Below are 18,084 nucleotides of genomic sequence, written 5' to 3'. Positions count from 1 at the left end.
GCGCTCCTAATTCAGTAAAATTAATGATAGAATAAAAAGAAATTATATAAAAAAGATACATTAATTTAACTACCAATTTCTTTGAAATGAATTCACAAGTGTAATTTAAAGAACCTTTATTTTATAGTCTGCATACACAGATTGGATCACACATAATTTTATGGATTTTATGTCTGCGACCGTGTCAATGTATTCCGTGCACGACAATATTCAAATATTTTGTTTTATTTCCAACCTCTGACTGCTTTTCCGCGTTTAAGTATGGCTGTAAAACAATCGTAAACTTTTCATCTATTAAAAGGCCATAACGTTCAAAAGACCCGCCGCTAACTAATCACTATTCAACACAAAGAACATTTAATAATACCTAGAATATTTATTTTTTTAAATCGTCATATTTACCATGTGTCTGTTTTTATTGCCAGCCAGCACACGGAGTTGAATAAAAATAACGTAGGTGTCGACTTTAAATAATGATTTTAAATACGAAATATTTACTCATCTCAAATTAAAAATGACAAAACTCTTGGTATTCTAAAATTGATATTATCATGTTCTCACCAGGAATAAGGCTAATGGGAATCCATTTTATGATGGATGTCGCAGATAATTTATTACAGGGAACGTTGAAAATTTAATAACGGATCGTGTTACTTTTTTTTCTGTAAGGAATTTTCCTTTTTTGGAGGTAAATTAATACAAAATATCTAAAATTAGTTAAGCTACTATTTTAACTTCACGGCCTGTTTATAACTTAAGTCGTCGAAGTAAGTCTATCGGAAAGGTTGGCCACATTTTCATACAGACAGTAGAAATAGAGAAATCAACATAAATTCCTACCACTATTACTACAGATATATAATAGTATATATTTAAATTATATAGCATTAACAGTAACGCTATTCAATTACAATTCCATTGAAAAATAATATTAGGACTAATATCAACTAAGTTATGTCAGTTACGAATCAATTACTTAACATCCGTTACAATAGCCGAAAACATTTAAAACAACTTATTTAGAAGTCTATTACACTTTTATTACTTTTTAACGGGCTTTTAAATATATCAGAGCATAATTCAAATTAAATGGTTGAAATGTAGCACCCTGCTGTTTCTGACAGAGAGATTCACAGGATTACCAAACGTGGCATCGTTAAATGTATTAGATGGCTTAATACATTGCCAGTAAACGGTCCGATTTAAATGGAAATTGCTATTTAATTTAAGTATTCAAACAGCCACATGTAAATTTAAAGCTAACGGTGCAAACGCAGACCACCGCGAAGTATGGCGGCCAGTTTCAATTTGACAAATTAAAAAGAAAAATGAATGAATCATTTATTTTTCAAACTCCTAGAAATATTTTTATAATACAGACTGGCAGAAAATATGATTTTATATTTAAAAAATAGGAACTAGGTACTGCGAATGTGAATATTTGATGAACGTTGTTGTAATTATGCAACAGAAATTGTATTTTAATCTTTTTTTTTTATTATCGTCATACGCAGGTATACTATAAAGCAATAAGTATCACTCTAAAGAAAGTATGATTCACAAGTCGTGTGTTTGCGATCCTCGACTAACCTCGGGTCTCAACACACCTTCCTTAAAATCTGTGACTGTCATTTTTCGGTAAACATGTAGGTATTAGGTGTCATCATAAAGGAACAAAATCTTTTATTTTCTTTCTTTTATTATTCAAACAGCGTGTGAATTCAGTACATTTGTTGAATACGTCCTTTAATATTTCAAAGTATTACTGTACAACTAAACTATTAATAATACCATGTTTATATGAAGATTTCATATGAACATTCATTATAATATAGAAGTGGACACCTAGATACATTTTTAATTCGTGGCCCAGACCACGCGGCTATAAAATAACAATTAAACAATTTTAACGACATATAAATAAACAAATTATAATAATATCACGCAAGTGTGTTATCTAAGAATGTTAATTCTGCCATTTATATAAGTTTTCGTCTAAAGACGACCAGAATAACATTTAAATAACTTTTTAGTGACCATTTATTAGCAGTGTTCGCTTCTGATATAAATTCTTGTCTTCACTTTTAAGCAAAGAAGTTTGTATTGTAATGTCATCAAAAATCTTACGATTGCAGAATGGATTTTTAGAGAACTTAATTTTACAAGAACATATTTATCTTTACAAAAAATATGCACTGTTACTGGCTAAAATAATATATTAAATGTAATTTCTGTGATCTTGATTTTGCTCATCACACAATCACATAGGTTTGAAGTTAACGCGTATAGGTACATTTTTCAGCTCAGCGCTACGAGTCGCGTAGCAAAGACTACGAACTGTATCTACGATCATAGACTGCTACGACCACGCTACCGCTCTGCGCAATTTCACACGGCTTACGCGAACTTTGAGTGAAACTTTCTTAGGTACATTGAAGTTTATGATTTGGTCATTACAAAACCTCTGTTGGTAATGTATATTGTACGTATTCAAGTTTATTCATATGTTTTTACTTTACGTTTGTTCATATAAGTACTTACACATTAATTAAACTTGAACGTTAAAAACAATTTATCCTTTGCGGTTATGTAATTTTTTTAAACAAGCAAGGTAACATCATTGATTTTGAAAATTTACATGTAAATATAATGATGATATTTACAGAAATGCAGAATATACGCAACGAGAACAAAATGGCATCTCGCCATTCAAACGTCAACACGAATAGCCGACACCCTATGAAAGGGTAGCAAGCACTCTATGAAACACATTTTATGGAGTAACAGCGCGACACAGTTTCGAGAATAAACGCATTCTCTTTACGATCAACACGACTACATACTTCCATATCTCTGGTATTAAAACTTTAATATCGTGCGACAGCTTAATGACGAGAATTGTACTTGAGAAAATATAAACATGCATTTTTAGAATAAACCTTATTTACTCTCATCTTAAGGGTTAAATCGTGAGCCAGGTGTGCTGGCTATAAGTTCCTACAATTGTCTCACAAATGTGCCGAGCACCCACTATCCCCACACTCCTTGTGTACTTGCACTTAAAAGTGACTTAGTCAAGTTATTTTATGTTTCCATAACGTTGTCGATGACGTCTTAAGTTAATTTAATTAAGAGTTTTAAACTGTGTGTGATCAAAGGCGTATCTGAAAGTTTTTAATTAGCTCTGATGAAGTTACGAATGTTTAGCAAAGTTTTAAGTACTGGAAGTATTACATAATCTATGTTTTAGGGAAAATGAACGTTTGGCTCACTGTGATAAATCTAACTTTTATTTGATATAGCACACCTTCACACTTGCACAAAAACTTGCACACTTGCACTTTTTTACACTTGAACTTCATATCAAACTAGAAATAGATTGATATCTTACAGTTAACCAGTTGCCAGCATTCTAAATTACCTGAAAACAAAAAAGAGTAAAATGTAAAAATTTGAACATCACATCAATTCATTACCTATATCAAGTAAAGCCACTGTTCCAGTGATTGTTATTACAAATTGTTAGTTATTTATACCTATATAGAATCAAGAAATTGTTTGAGTATTACATTTTTGTATTTTCTTGGAAAAACCTTTGAAGTGTTTTCTCACTCATATTTATATTTCCCGGTTATATTCAGCGTCAAAATAAGACATAATTTCGAAATTTATGCTGTGATTTTACGACCGGATGAATGATCAATTGACGTCAACGCTCTTTGAAAAATCTTTGAAGTAAAATCATGGATTGAATAAGTACTTCGTTACCTACTAATTCCATGAGTAAAATATATTAAGCAAATTTGAATTTGAAGACGAATAAAGTTAAACACAGTACAAAACTTAGTCTACAGATACAAATAGTTTATATTCCGTGATGATGACATACTTCTAATAAATAAGACATTAAATATTTGTTTATGATTCGTAGGTCCATGGCAAACCGCGCCTATCTAATTTAACTCCGTCGTACCCCGGCATCGGCACATAAAATTATTTCTAGAACATTCGCACATGTTCCGCCGCGGCGGTTAACTTTGCAGAGTTTGCGACACTGTTAGCTAACCGCGATGCAACTTGCTGCAGTTTACACGTTTACTTACTGCACTGCAGTTCATCAGCATACTATTTGTTATTGTTAAGTGTCTGGGTGAGTTATATCTATGAAACTAGTTTGGAGATAGATGCTATACTCAGAATGTGAAATATATTTTTTTTAATCCATGCAAAAATCCGTCAAAAAAATTGTTAAAATTTTAAAACTAAAAATAGTTAAAAAAAGTAAAAGCGGAATCACTTTATTTATCAATAACTAGTTATTAGAAGTTTGTAAACGGTTATGAATTTCAGTCACGCATGTCTTTTAAACTTAAATTAACTTTTCTAATTGTAACTTTATAGTTGCTGATAGCTCTACTTACACTTCGGAACTTCAAGATTATAATAACGCATATTAAACGAAATAACAATCAGAAACTAATAAAACCTTCAATAGTTAAGCACCCCGCAAACATATAAAACGCTTTAGTATACAAACAAACAACCGCAGTCGAAGAGTTATATGTTTTTTACATAATTGGAGAGAAAAAGAGCGGATATCGCGCGTACTCATTTGGCGCGTCGGCGACGTCTAAAGAGCTGGCGCAAAAAGTCCAAGACGCAATACGAAGGCTCGTGAATTTGCAAACGAACAACAAGGCTTGGAACGGGTTTCGTCGCGAGAATGCACGTTAATGTATGCCGCATGCGGGCACAATGATCGCTTCGTCGCAGCGCCGATCGCCCTCCACCCGCATGAGTTATGTGCCTTTACATGTGTCACCGCTTAGATTTATTCATCAAACTACTAAACCTATATATTAACTAGTATCTAAACAATACTATACAAACCTGTGAGATCCCGGAATGGGCATTACAAGCCGTGGCAGCGGTACGCGCGAGCACGTCCCGTGTGTAACAAGAGCTCAGTTCGTTAGGCTTCAGATTCAAAATAAAACTCTTTTCAACGGGAACAAAAAGAAAACCCTTCTGCAGCGTAGAGTACACGCTTGACCTGGCAATAAAGTTATAGGTGCAACCTGGATTCTCGCCAAAACGTCCCTTGTTAAATTGTAATACGAATTAATTTGGCGAACCACGATACATGGCGTTACGCCATTTCCGCGCAGACAGCTTTCGCGACCGAATCCGAGTTTTATTTCAATTGTCTCTGGCCGGTGGATTGCCCTATTTCGAGAGTGCATTTGCGAACAATTTTCGCCCAATCAAATCTAGTGCGCTTTTGAACAACACGGGCCAGCCTAAAACGAATTCAGTCTCACAGTAATGAAATAGACACGGATTCCAAATTAGATTTTTGGCTGCGCTATACCACTACATAGTCATTTAATTGTGTTGAAATAAAACGCATGCAGCGTTTATTCAATAAACATTTTTTCGTCATCGAGATTTAAGAGATATCGAATGTTGGAAGGGAGTCAGGTTTAATAAATAGTAATCATATTACGGGGCTGTTGGCTGATTGAGCCAAATTAGTAGTGATTGAGGATCATGTTACCGGGCAGTCATTGCAATTTTCTGCCTCGATGCTTTCTCTCCAGACAAGATGGCGGCAAGTCCCGTTCTTTTATTATTTTAGTGACGAGTTGAGTTTCATACAACGTTAATTAGCATCTGCGACTAGTTGCCGTTATTTCAATACACGCTACTATATTTCTTGTATGTTTTGACATATTATATCAATAAATAGAAATTATTCTCAATAATATACGAATAGATTCCATGCCCTCCCATCGCTCCATATACTAAAATAGTTATCCCAAACCCAAATTAATTACACTACGTAAGCAATTCATATCGATTCTGGTTTAAACCAGTTTAATCCAGATACTACGTCAGCCTGGACGAGCGATATAATCCGCTGACGCTATTTACCCGAAGAGCCACTAATTAAAGTGAAACAACTGCCTGATCTCAATCAGTTTATATGCACATTTCTTCTTTTTGCGATCTTGGGTTTACAACAATATGTCCTATCTTGTTTTTAATTTTATTACTAATAATAAACAGTATGACCAGTAGAGTGAGTGAACCAATAGTGTGACTTGCCAAATATAAATTTTTTGACTATTTGAACTAGCCTCGTATAAAACTTACCTTGTAACCATATACGGAAAGGTTTACCTATTCGCTTACATAGTACTTACAATTCAGTAGTTTCCAGAAGGTATGTATAATTAATCTACAGGAGTAATAGTGGCGAATTTGCAATGAACTATATTTGGTAAACTGAACTATACTCCGAATTATTAGGTATTACGTTAATCAATTTATCAAAACTAATGCAATAAATTTCAAGTTATTTGCAGATCAGTTAACATTGGATTAAAAACGGACCTTCGACAAATACTTTGTATACTTTCAGTTTTTTTATGGGCATAGGAATCTCTCCCTTTTTGCTATTGCAAAAAGAGCTGTATTACCTCAAATATTTATTCGTCCGGGCTAGCAAAACTAATCAACTAACAGAACAAACAACAGAGTTAGAAACAACACAATGTTTCATGCTCTCACTAACATTTAGTTTGGCTTTGTATATTCCAATAAAACATTGTCGTAAATTAAATAGTATTTTCATACAATTATTGGAATGCAACAAAATATGTAAAATGAAATTGGCTATTCTCCAACTAGTCAAATCAGATACTTTTTTCAATTTTAATGTCAAAAACAAAAATTTATATGGAGCTTTTATGACAGTATTGTATTGTGACATCACGGATTTTGTCAAAAAGTATACTTTAATGAGACCGAAAAAATTGTAAAAATCTCGTAATTAATTAAATTGATCAAAGAAAGTGACGTTTAATTATCGTGTTTCATTATTTAATTACGTTCATACATTATATTTTTTACCCAGCCGAATAGCCAATTTTATGCGTGTAGAGCAGTCTATGAACATTAACCTTTAATGAAGTAATAAGAGTATGTAGATGATATCGAGTAAATTAAACAAACTTTTCATTGGTGACACTTTATGAAGTAGAAATTACGTCAGCTATATCGATTGCAGTATGCAATGTATAGTCTATGATCACAGCACGTTAAGTACTTTGTACATGCTAGGTATGTAATGGATGCTCGGCTCAATCAAATGAGCGGTTTTATGAACGGAAGAAAGCAGCTGCGCGCCATCGATTTGTAATTAAGGCACTTCCAAAGAAAATATAAAGATTGCAGAGTAGGCTTTCGTTGTTCGCTTTTACGGCACGCGTATGCATAAAAGGGTTTCTAGGTTACACAAAAATCGTGGGCGAACAAACAAGCTACGTACGAATTAAGTTAAACGTCACAATATTTTAAATATTTTATTTGAAAAGCCAATAAAATGAATATAAATTAATATAAATATATAAATTCTTAGTTCTTTTAATAGTAATAATTTTAAGCTATATACGCTTACGCACAATAATAAAACCATTAAATAAATCAACAATTTTAACTTTACAACGCTCACGATTAAGCTTACTGCTAAAATATGTCGAAGTTACCACTCTGCATTAATTCTTTTTTATCCTTACTCGGCCTATTCATTAAATATTCTCTTGTTCAGCGATGAATCTTATTTCCTTAGTCTTTTTATGTAATCTTTCAATGGAGGTCCGTCCATTAAATTCGGGATTTTGATTGACTTCATAACAGATTTTTATCTAATCCATTTGAAGAATTCGTAACTGTAATTGGTTTCGTAAAATATTGTTTCGCTCGAGTAAAACCATAATAAATTATACGACTTAACCTTCTTCAACATTTCCACTATCTATTGGTGTAAACTGTACAAAAATCCGTCTGGTAGTTTTAAAGTATATATCGCGTTCATACAGAAAGACAGACGCGACAGGGGGACTTCTTTTTATAATATGTAAGGATCAATACATATAATATATTAGAGCTACAATTTCAGTATTATTTTAGAAAATGTTTTTATTTTTAATTTAAAATCCATCACAAGTTTTTTAAATTTATCTGAGAGAAAGAAGTTCATATATAGCTATCCTATTCATGTACTTATATATTTTCGTGAGTACCTACTAATTCCATGCTACTTTACAGTTATCTTTCATATGTATATATCCATATAAGGTTGACAATTATTATATATAATATGATAATTATTTATAAATGTAACATTTAAAATGATTTACAGATTAATTACATGATAATTTACAAGTTTTACATTGTAATAGCTAACCAGTTCATCTGACTGGAGTAATATATCACATTTATGTTTGCCGATAGTTACCTAAGTATTCATATTACTAGCAAATACTAATAAACGATGGAAATCTATGTAGGAATCTCGTGGTCTTCCTGCGACCGGCCTTTTTCATATGGGATCGTTGGATAATAACTAGACCTATCACAAATCGACGGTTATCTATCAAATTACATATAATCGTAAAATGCAGCAAAGTATACATTATACATTCTATAACGATTGATACAATGCTTAAATGGCAAAGGTTGGTTTAGTGGGACTCCTACCATTATGGCTTAACCTGTGACCTGTATGGTGTCCCGTGTCGAGTTTCTATTGAAACTAGTGTCGTTAGTAGCTAATGATACCTTGAAAGTGGACTAAGAGGCACTCTTGACCACTTGAGTTTCGAAATATCACATATTGGTTTTTTACATTTAAAAATAATATAACATTTTATAGGTAATATAATATTAATATACAATATGTCAATTTTATGTACGACTGCCCAAAAATGGTGCTATTTATCATTCAATTTCCTAATATATTGCATTCTATTCCCTCAAAAAATATGATACTTATAATGTAATATTTTTTATACAACAATATTTCCATATAATTGATAGATGTATCCTGGCAAAAATTAGTGTTTTGTTTTCAACTATAATTCTAACTTTCCAAATATTAAAAATGCCGAAACTCAGATAAATAAATATTTTTGTTGATTCCGAAATAGTGATAAATTCAACTTCTAATTCGAATTACTGGGTGTATCGAAGTTTGTTTCTATTGTCATTGATTTGGACTGAAATTCGAGTATCAGAGATTTTCTTTGCTTCGTAAAGCACAAAGAGCACTTGAGCTGGCATTTAGTGTATCTGCTGGGTTGGGCAGTTTATAGATTCTTCGGTTTATTGGTTTATATTGCCCTTTAAATCGAAAATGTCCATCAAATGTCTCACATCAATTGCTGCACGGTAATAGATATTGGAAATTTCTGAAAACAACAAACTGGAATAGAAATTCAGACAGAGTTATGTCTTATGTATTGGTTGATATTAACAAGAAAGGTTCATATAATCAACGACATCTAATTACCTCACTATTTTATATCTATTTTGTATAAAATAGTGTGGTAATTCGAATTGAGACGTAATAATAATTGCATTGTTTATCAAGAAAATATTGTTAAGAAAGACTAACATGAGTTGAGCTACAATAACTTACGCAATGGAGTACATGCATGTACTTATCTTTCAAGTGCTTCACTGGAACGAGCCGTTGATTGCACTCAGCGAGTGAACGAATGAACCCCGCAATTGGCTACATTCATTTTTTCTAATTATCAAGGGTGTTCCGCGAGCTCTTCAATTGAAAGGCTCTCTTGCTCTGCTTTCTTTGTTTTTTAATTCAGTTTTCACTACATAAATTTTTTACGACTATATTTTATAGGAATAGCCGAAAACTAGTAACTTATGTTCTGCCTTGATATATTTTTATTCCGTTCTCATCGCGGGCAAATATTTGAACTTATTTTTACAGACGAAAAACGTTATGTCAAAGGCTGGAATTTCCACGGGAGCGAAGCAACGGATCACTGCTAAAAAGTATACTTGACTAAAGAACATTTCAATACTCAGGGCGAGCGCATCGAGATTGTGAGATCATAGACTTATTATAGATGCAGTCATAGTCATAAAATCTGTGCCAAGGAAATACTAATAAAATTAATTATATCATTAGACATTTGAAACAATTATTCTTTATCACGTACCAATTATTAATAATCAAATTAATTATATTTATTATTTCGCTAATCGGTGAATATAATTGATTGAAAACAATTACTAATGTTGAACGTTGACTACAATCACAGAAATGGAATTGTTCATACATACAGATAAATTTTTATTCGTTAATGAGAGTTGAAAGAAATTAAATTGAATAAATAAGTTAAAGCATTATAATATATAACTGAACTCAAACTGAACTGACATTATAACTTTGAAAGAACGAGATTAATAGTAGGTAGGTAGGTACCTATCTAATATATTTTTACTGCAATACACATGCTATCAGATCTCCACGGTCAATCGTTTGCGTAGATATTTACCGGAATTCGAAAGCCAAGCCATCTCCTATGACAATAATCACCAGTTGATATAGACCTTTCCCTTGATAAAATTAGATAAATTTTAATTTATTAGTGAAGTCAAGCAATTTTACAAACTTCAATATTACTTGATAAAGAACAAATTTTTTCCTTAAAAATAATTATCTTTTTGCAATTTTGTTACTTTCTGTGAAGAGACATTCATTAAAACAAGCATGTTTCGTACAATATATTTTCTTTGCTCGAAAGGCTTTATATTAAATACCAAAGAATTCGATGTAAAAATATTCTGCTTCGAGCTTTCATTTATCCAATTTGTTACATTTCAATGAGTATCTCGCTGGCAAAAACAAGTTATGTCGGTTTTTTTTTCACGAACAAGTGCAATATATAATTTTCCATATAATTTTGAATTGTGACCTAACTGGACAGCTTAAACCGTACTCTATTACTAGTTGGATACTACTAATAATTTACGGTAAATGTGCCGAGAACTGTGAATAAATAAACAAACATGTGCATTAAAATGTGATGGTCTCTGGATATCATGAAATTGAAGAACATAGATTTCTTGCTATTGATAACACCTTTATCCATATAATTACTTTAATTGTATATAATTATGTATAATTTATCGCAACTACCACTTATATAAATGACCACTACTGTAAATATAAACAAAAGTGATGACACAGTGTATAAATTAGTTGGCTTCACACAAATTGCCAGTGTTATGGTGATTGTTTAATGCGCATGTTTCGATTCCATGAACTTATAGAATATGCAAACGGTCGACTCTTCACGACGCACACATAGTGCATTTAGACGCAGACTATGAAATCAACAAACAGATGAAACCGCTGAACATAAAAATTTGAAATTATGCTCATGCATAAGGTTTTTTCTAACAAGAAACTAATAGAGGAGCTTTGGAAATTCCTCTCTTAAATGATGTGAGTGAAAAATGTGAGCGATGTCTTGTTCAAATACGAATTTGTTAATAGGTATAACTGTTATGGACCATTTGATTGTTCAATATTTTAATATTAATAATGCACGCGACACCGTTTTTCTAATATAAATATCATGAAATAGATTCTCAGAACGGGTGAAAATATCACTGTATGACCTATTCCTATCCGAAGACTTCGTTTATTGTAATAGGGACATAAAACGTGTGACATAAACTAGTAATAAATACAGTAAATACTACACGCACGCCGGGAACTGTGTGAAATTGCAAAATGCAGCATTCTCCATTACTATACCGTTGGGTTATAAAATAGCATATAGCACGCGTTTGTACCTACTCTTTATTATACTGTATCTTACTCATGCATATTTATTGTACTATCCGCACATAATATTATTGAAAGCCTGATTGATGACATCCTGTATTGAAATCGTGTATTTCTTACATTACAATATAATATGTTTACGATTCTTTAGTTATAACATTGGCATGTTTTCGTAAACTGGACTAGTATATACTAAAACTTATGATGGTGATAATATTACGATTGTCCAACTGAAACTAACAATTATGAGTTAAAAACTAATTTTCATGAAAAAAATAGAAGACACAATTTGTATTTTTTTTAAATAAAGCTAATTTCTTCTCTTTTACGAACTAGTACGCTGCAATGTTTTCCTAAAAAAAATTAAATGAACTCGAAAACATTTTATCTAAACGGCCGAACTTTTTCCATTACAGCTACAATACACATGATTTAGGTCGTAAAATTTTACGCCATACTTTATAAGTAGACATCTTTTTGAGCCTAAGAAAATATAAACAAATCTTCGCGACTAATACAGTCAAGTAAGTGAACATTGTATTCCTTCGTAATTTTTTTATAATTTAAAAACCGCTACGATATTAATCAGATATTTTTACTGAGGATAGTAGAGATTTATATTCGCATTTTGATTTCCAATACAAATGTCAAAAGTTTCAGTTATTAAGCATTGGAGTGTCGTCGGCCGGTCGACTGAGCTTAATAAATATTTAATGAAGGTAATTAGTCGTTTCAAGTTGAAAGGCTTGTTGCTCTAAATCGAATATTTCAGCATAATCACCGATTAAACGGAATTAGCATATAATTGGCAGATCAAAGAAGCCGGTGGCAGTGGCGTGCGAAATTTTGAGGCTACTTCTATAAATTTAATTTTATTAAGAGAATTTTGGAGAACTGAAATTATAGGTTCCAAATACAAATTGTTATATAACACTTGCTGTTTTTGATACTCTTTTGTCAAATGTTTAAGAAGAGACAAGAAATGTTTTATTACATTTCGTAACACACTGTGTGGCAGCACCTTATAATATGTTTGAGGCGGTTCATGCATAATTAGCATAAAAATTTGGGATACCAGTTGTTTTATACAATGTAAAAATTTATGTCTATTCGAACAACAAAATTGAATATATTTTTTTTGTATAGTTATATAGATAAGACTATCCATATCTAGAAAACAAAAAATATACTTTTACTAACTCCATTTGCGGGGAATTGTCCTTTTATTTCATAAATAAAAAGTAAACTATTACATTTTACTTATACCTATAAGTATATATCCATCTAATACTAGGCTTTTAATAATAAGTTTGCTAGAGGCGAGTCCTCAGGAACACAAATTAGCTACCAAGAACCGATACGATTTATCTAGGACGTGTGAGCGATATATCACTTGACCGTAGACCGTAATGATTGCGCGGGCGCACGCACGTACAGCGTAGCCCATATTACATAGATAAATTCAGGAATAGATAACGCGTCCATTTCTGCCAGGACTTGAGTAAAATTCAACACCTGGGTAAAATTACACACTAGATAATAAGAATACTGCTTCTAGTTTCATAAATAGAAAAGTCCACCTCAAAGATCTACCGCTGGTGGGACGACGACTTAATACTTTATACAAATTTGTAAATGTTCCTATGGTTTCTGGTGGAGACCTGTGTTTACACGGTAGGCTACCGTACATATTAGAAAGTTTAAAATTATATATTTTTACGAGTACAACTAAACTTTCGAGGTACACATTCTACTCTACGTACGTCAGCGTCACCGCACTCTGAATTCGGGTTTTCTGAATTGAATTGACAATTAATTTAACCCATGAACTGTGTATGAACTGTAAATGTTTCATGCCAGTAGTTAGTAGCTTTTTGACAAACTACTATATGATATAAAATTTGACATGAAAAAAGGCCTGTGAAGGTCTAATTTCTGAATCCTATTTGATTTGATCATGAAAATAAAATACAGAATTTTCTATGCTCTGTTACGTTCTCTATTCCCGAAGTTTATCTGCGCGCGTACTGCGCCAATGGAGCATGTGGTCGACATCAGGTACCAATGCTCATAGTGTTGTTCATTGCTTGCACGCATATTTATAATTGCCACGTGACATGTTTAAATGATACATGATAGTTACAATTGATGATTGAAAATCCAGGACACATATTATTTAATGTTAATAAAACTTTATTATTATGATTAAGCTACTGACTACTATCAACTCTTTTGATGGAATCTGTGATATGACAAAGGATAAAACAAAAATTTCGAAAAGTTAATATTATGTATTACAAATTACCAACAACAAATTATCTTGTTTTAGTCAAACATTAGTTATTCATGAATATGGTTTTATCGAGTTACTGAACTGATCAAATCATCGAATAATTAATTGTTTTTGGAAATTGGTTTGTGTGGAATAATTGCATAAATTAATACAGAACTTGAGAGTTAATATAGTAGTGGGTGGTATTCCACATTCGAATCAATAACATCAATTTACAAAACTAAGCCACATGTATGGCAACTAAAGATTAGGTAAATAATAAATATTTGGTGAAAAATCACAGTTTGAATAAGCCCAAAAATAAGATTGAAACTTCATCAACTTTTAACAACAATAATTTTGCATGAGTGCTAATATATCAAGTTGTTTCCAACATTTGTAACATACGAATTTGTTTAATCATCTACCTATATGACGTGATCGAAACCCTTTGGCACCAAGTCTACGTAAAGTACTACATTGCTGATATTCAATAACACTATGGCACCCATTAATCCCTATCCTTTGTAGGTGTAGACTGAGCCTACCAAGTTTATTTAAGTTTAGCCCTTCAGCTATCGGATTCGTCACCTCAATTGTACTTCAAGTTCAAGCGAGGTTCAAGTGAGGCTGTAGGGCTGGGTGGAGTCTTTAAGTAGGAAACTTTTGTATTTCGGAGAGAAGGCGACAATTGGTAATGGAATACGGGCTTACAAAATAAAGAGAACAGAGGAATTACACTCTTAGGATTATTTTATAGTTGATTAATTTTGATTTAAACATACCGTGCCGCGTCTCACTGCCTTGCCGCATTTATCACGCACCTAGGTCAGGATGCATTACGCCACACGGTGGATGCGTTTCCAGTGATTGCGCGTTATTCTATTACCGACAATGGCGTTTCCACGAACGAAAACCAGCGCGTGTGATCGAGATCTCGTAATTGGCTCGTTCCTGTCGCGTCTGATGATCAGACAATTAATGCCGATGGACGAAGCTGATTAATCTGGTACATCAAGTCTCGTTGAAACTGTTGGAAATATTGTAAAACTAAATTTGCCTTGCATGCTCGTTCGGATATTAATTCGAAATATATTCGATCAATCAATCTCAAGTCAATTTAAATCTTTTTATTGGTAACGAATAACAGATATTAAAAACGCACATACCTTTTTTATTTCCCAGAAGTTTATTGTTGTACCTGCTGTTTAGAATATAATTATGCAACGCAAGAGTTTCAAAGTAGTTATCCAGTATTAATATTTTTTTAAATTTTAAGAATGAAACTTAGCTTTAGATTCTCGTACTAAGGCTTAATTACATTTGAACCTCTGTTCCATATTACATCATCAATTAAAACGTTACACGAATTAATAAAGTATCGGCAAGGCGTCAGAGGGCGCGGTGGTCGTAGAGGAATGCCAAAACAACGAAAGAGGCGTCCAATTTAAAATTCCATTGCGGCTTACGTGGATCTCGTCCTGGACACACAATAATGATGATCCAGAAGAATACCCAAATGCACTACAATTTGTATTTATAAGTGATAGGGATACCTATGTAAGCTGCAAGATTAATTCCTGCCAAAAACATGCTGTCTTCATCATCACGTGAGTCCATCCCCGTGTCATATTATACAATAGATTTGTACCCAAATAAAGATAAATGACAATTTAATAAAGATAAAAGCAATTTTTAAGATTTAACTCTAGTACCAACTGAACGGAAAATATATAATATTGATGAAATAAGTCAATAATATGTCCATTCTATAAACAGAAAATACTTCTAAAGAGAAATGGAAATAAAAAGTCAAATGCAACATTTGGAGATGTCTTTCTGTTATGAATATGTGCTCTCCATAATTTGAAATTCGGACAGTGGGAGGTGTCAGATTAGGTTGTGTATGAAACATGCGGCGGGCGACCTGATGAGGGTTGTTTTAATTTAATTCAAAGGATCAGCCGACGGAATAAATCGTTCGCGGATAATCTCGAGAGGCAATTCTCGCCTCCGAAGAATACAATACATTTTCAGAAATTCAAATACGAAATGAAAATTGTATGTGTGTAGAGGCCTTTACGTCTAATTGAAAGACGTATTTAATTGATATCTTGAGGATTAAACATTTCCTAAAGTTTTCAGCTTACAGAATATAAAAGTTTAGTAAACTTTAGTTCGATAAATGATGCATTTTTATATAATTTTGCATCATTATCGTCACAAAACCATTCGACCTAACAGTCCCTCCTGAAGAACAAAAAATAAAGTCATGGCAGTAACAGTATATTCAGCGGTGAATGTCAAAACATAAAATAATCTTGATAAGCGAATCGGGTCATTATCCTATCGTCCTGTCTGCTCCAAGTGCCCTTCAAGCGCCCTAAACAAACACTGACCAAGTAACCCGGGGTCCTAGGTGTAGGACAAAACTCTATGCAACACTTGTGATTTCAATTATAACGAGGCGACAAGAAAATTTGATTTTATCGCGCCGCGTATCACTCAACTAGGACGCCGGGTAAGCCTAAACGCGGACACTAAACGAGGCTGATAATGTTGCCAGCGGAAGCAAGCTACTTGTGGCAATAACTAAAGAATTATAGTTATCAGATTATGGAAAGTCTCAAATCTTGTAAATTTTTACAACAAACATTACTTATTTTATAACAGAGAAGAAGTTCTTCATTCGATGAATGTTTGTTTGTCCTAATTCCAATAAACACAAGAACAAACATTGAATTGGGTCACCTCAAAAATACAATATATCCTCAAAAAAATTGTTGAGTCAGCAGTCAAAAACTATTTATACATAGGAAGTTGTTACGCCTATTTTAGTAGCTAATAAAGTATAGTACATTGTAACGAAATTAATCTACGCGTTTCAGCTACTTGCAAGCTTCATAAGGGAATGATTTCTAAAATATTAGTCATGATTAAGATATTATTATGACTGCAGACTAATTATACCTCCCAAAGTCCAATAAAAACAGCGCAAGAGTGTGATGCAGCAGCGGGTGGGCGGCACTTCTCAGATTTACGGCGTAGGGACCCCAAATTTTGAAACCTAAAAATATCCAAAATTATAAAATCGAGAATGTACGTTAAATATAAATATATTTTTATTTCGCTTTTATCTATTACGTTCATGTTTTGAAGCCAGGAAAAACATTGGCATGTCCTACTTGATGGTTTTTCTTTCTATAAAAAAAATAACTTTATTATTTATGATTTATCTATATGTTGGCGACAGTTAACTTGACAGATTTTGTCAAGTTAACTGTCGTCTACATATAGATAAATAATAAATAGATATATCACTACATAGTATAAAACAAAGTAGCTTACCGCTGTCTATCTCTCCCTATGTATGTTTAGATCTTTAAAACTATCCAAGATTTTTTTAATTGATAGTATTTCGAGAGGAAGGTTTAGGTGTATTATGGTTTTACCCGGGCGAAGTCAGGACGGGCCGCTATTTAAAGATAAGCCAGAAAACAGACTCATAAAATAGTTACGAATAAAAGCACACTGACCGTTTTGATCCCCCGAGGAGAAGATTTGGCTAACGACCATTTTACACAGCACGTGGACATTAGCATAAAACCAATTATAGAAGACCAGAGACTCATTGTAAGTCTACACTCATCGCTACCTACTATTTGTTTGGATTGGATCACTTCTACTGTTAAGTTTTTAATTTCTTCGAAAAGGATACAATTTACTTTCACAGAGTTAAAAAAAGGAACTCAGATTTCAGAACAGGTAAGTTATACTTGTACATAAAACGAAAGCTTGACATAACACCATACAAATTGAAATGTCTACAAACAAACTATAAGAGCATTACAATACATTAAAAGTAGGTACCGAGCGGGTAAGTGAAGATTACAGTACTTAGTTATAATTCTGTTTGTATAGTTATGAACGAAGACGTATCGTTTGATATTACTTTTTTTATCTGTAATGTTAAATTACCAAACTTGCTCAAAATTACACATTGAATCAATGTGTAATTTTGAGCAAGATAATTATGGAGTCATTTATGATACAGAACGAGTAATTACTAAACAGACCAATTTAGGAGGAAATACTTATACCCGATAATCATATTCATAAAGTAATACACCGGATAATAGGGTAC

The 18,084-nt window shown here is 32.7% G+C and overlaps 1 protein-coding gene and 1 long non-coding RNA gene across 2 annotated transcripts in view; both read right to left on the bottom strand.

Moving 5' to 3' along the window:
- Positions 1–18,084, bottom strand: part of dally (division abnormally delayed) — an 82,395-nt gene that overhangs the window by 41,523 nt on the left and 22,788 nt on the right. The window lies entirely within an intron of this gene.
- Positions 797–17,138, bottom strand: LOC128669955 (uncharacterized). Its single transcript, XR_008404711.1, has 3 exons — positions 17,085–17,138; positions 16,911–17,007; positions 797–3,421 (listed from the first exon to the last, which is right to left on the bottom strand). It is a non-coding gene; the product is annotated as an uncharacterized LOC128669955 (long non-coding RNA).

This window comes from Plodia interpunctella, chromosome 5 (assembly GCF_027563975.2).
Source record: "Plodia interpunctella isolate USDA-ARS_2022_Savannah chromosome 5, ilPloInte3.2, whole genome shotgun sequence".
Lineage (NCBI taxonomy): Eukaryota > Metazoa > Arthropoda > Insecta > Lepidoptera > Pyralidae > Plodia > Plodia interpunctella.
This window is presented reverse-complemented; position numbering and strand designations above follow the sequence as displayed.